Source organism: Dasypus novemcinctus, chromosome 2, assembly GCF_030445035.2.
Source record: "Dasypus novemcinctus isolate mDasNov1 chromosome 2, mDasNov1.1.hap2, whole genome shotgun sequence".
In the NCBI taxonomy this organism is placed as follows: Eukaryota; Metazoa; Chordata; class Mammalia; order Cingulata; family Dasypodidae; genus Dasypus; species Dasypus novemcinctus.
In genome coordinates this window covers 164,362,536-164,364,506 of record NC_080674.1, presented here as the reverse complement: position 1 = coordinate 164,364,506, position 1,971 = coordinate 164,362,536, and the positions used below count along the sequence as shown (strand labels likewise).

The 1,971-nt window shown below is 58.3% G+C and overlaps 1 long non-coding RNA gene across 1 annotated transcript; it reads left to right on the top strand.

Moving 5' to 3' along the window:
* Positions 1 to 239: 239 nt before the first annotated feature.
* Positions 240 to 1,742, top strand: LOC139436211 (uncharacterized). Its single transcript, XR_011645304.1, has 3 exons — positions 240 to 1,055; positions 1,210 to 1,397; positions 1,566 to 1,742. It is a non-coding gene; the product is annotated as an uncharacterized lncRNA (long non-coding RNA).
* Positions 1,743 to 1,971: the final 229 nt, after the last annotated feature.

Genomic DNA, 1,971 nt, shown 5'->3' with positions numbered 1-1,971 from the left:
TCTGCTTAGTTGGAGAGGGAAGGTGGGGCCCGCAGGGAGCCGGGGAATGCTTCCCCAGGAGAGAAGGAAGGCAGAGGAAGGTGCGGGGGCGGGGAGTTGGGGGAAAATTTACAGCCAGAAAATTCATAAAATCCTTGAGCCTGCTTGTCGGTCACGGGGCTCCTCCCAAAGGCCTCCCCTTCCCCGATGGCTTCAAAAGGACCTGGCTGAGGCCATTTGGGGAATGGGGGCAGGGGCGGGGGAGGAGGTGGGAGAGGCTGGGATGGAAACCAGATGGTCTGGCTGGAGGGTGTGCGCGCGTGTGTGTGCACGCCGGGGTGTGCGTTCACGCCAGTGTGTGGGACCGTTCAGGAGCTCATCTGCTTTCGTGATCGGGAGTGTGGTAATGGGGAGCCTTTGAGGGTGGCAGAGGGAGTGCTTTGTCAGGAGTACTGGCAAGGGTAAATCATCCCGGTAGTGGGGCATGCGCCAGTGGAGATTGCGATGAGGTTGGGTGTGAGCATATCTTTATGCATTAATTCAAGAAATAGTTGCGGAGAGCTGACTGGGTGCCAGCCCCTTGCCCAGGATACAGAAGGGCCCATCAGTTGAGCGAGGTAACCCGGTAGGCGGGGCGGGGACACAGTGGGGGTAGGCGAGAAGAAGAGCTGTTGAGGAACGACGTTAGACCAATCAAACCAGAAAAAGATACCAACCTCCGGGTGGGTAGTCCTGCCTGTGTCTGTGTGTGGCCCCGGGGACGTGGATCTGGGCCACGGCGCTCGCTGTTCTGTGAGCACCACGACGCGCAGGGCCGGCGGGTGTGGCTCTTGCCTTTAGGACTGGCAGATGCAGAGGCCTGACCCAGGAGTGAGTCCTGGGTCTGGCAGCTCCTTGCCCTGCCGCGGCTCGTCCCTGCGGTCCCGTGTGGCCGCTCTCTCCCCTCCACCCTTTCCCACGGAACCCGCCTTCTGAGCCCAGGCTAAGCCAGGGCCTCGCGGAAGGACATTCATCCCGGCTCCCGCAAGTCCTCCGAAGACCCCCGAACCATGCTGACCCATTTAACAGAGAGGAAGGTAAGGCCCACGGAGGGGCGGGGCCTGCCCGGCTTGCCCGAGGCGTCAGAGGACTCTGGGATTTGCAGTCAGGGCTCTCGGGCCCACGCCCCTGCGGCCCCAGAGGCACCGCTCCCTCGCGGCTGGGGCGGCAGTGTTTGCCCTTCTGCTCTAGGGCCAGGAGGTGTCGCTGAAGGCCAGGGCTAGGACCCTGGCTTGGGGGCCCGGACTCTAGGGAAAGAGCTGGGAAAACAGCGGCTGCGGCTGTGGAGCACTTGCTGAGGGCCAAACACGGTGCTCAGGCCCTTCACCCGTTCACCAGCGTGTCCCTCCCATTCTCCTGTTTATTACCCCATTTTACAGGTAAGGAAACCGAGGGTCAGAGATGATTATTGCTTTTTAAATTATTTTTATTTTTAATTTACTTTTTCTTCCCGTCCCCCGCCCTGCTGTTTTTGCTGTGTCCATTCCCTATGTGATCTTCTGTATCTATTTCTCTTTTTGTCTTCTCTTCTCTTCATTCTGCTCTAGGATTCACTGGGATTTGATCCCGAGGACCTTTAATGTGGAGAGGTTCCCTGTCAGCTGCATCACCTCAGTTCCTGGTCTCTGCTGCACCTCACCTTGACTTTCCCCTTGTCTCTCTTTTGATTGCATCATCATCTTGCGTGACTCACTTGTGTGGGCACTTGGCTCACCGTTTGGACACTGGCTCCCATGCAGGCACACTTTCTCTTCTTCTTTTTCACCAGGAGGCCCCAGGGTTCGAACCCAGGTCCTCCCACATGGTAGGCGGAGGCCCTGTCACTTGAGCCACATCCACTTCCCTTGAGAGAGATTATTTTTAAGTAACTTTCCTAAGGTCAGCCAGCTCTTGCGAGGCAAGGCCACAGCCCAAAGCCAGGCCAGAGGGCAAAGCGTGCTCTCACACCACGCT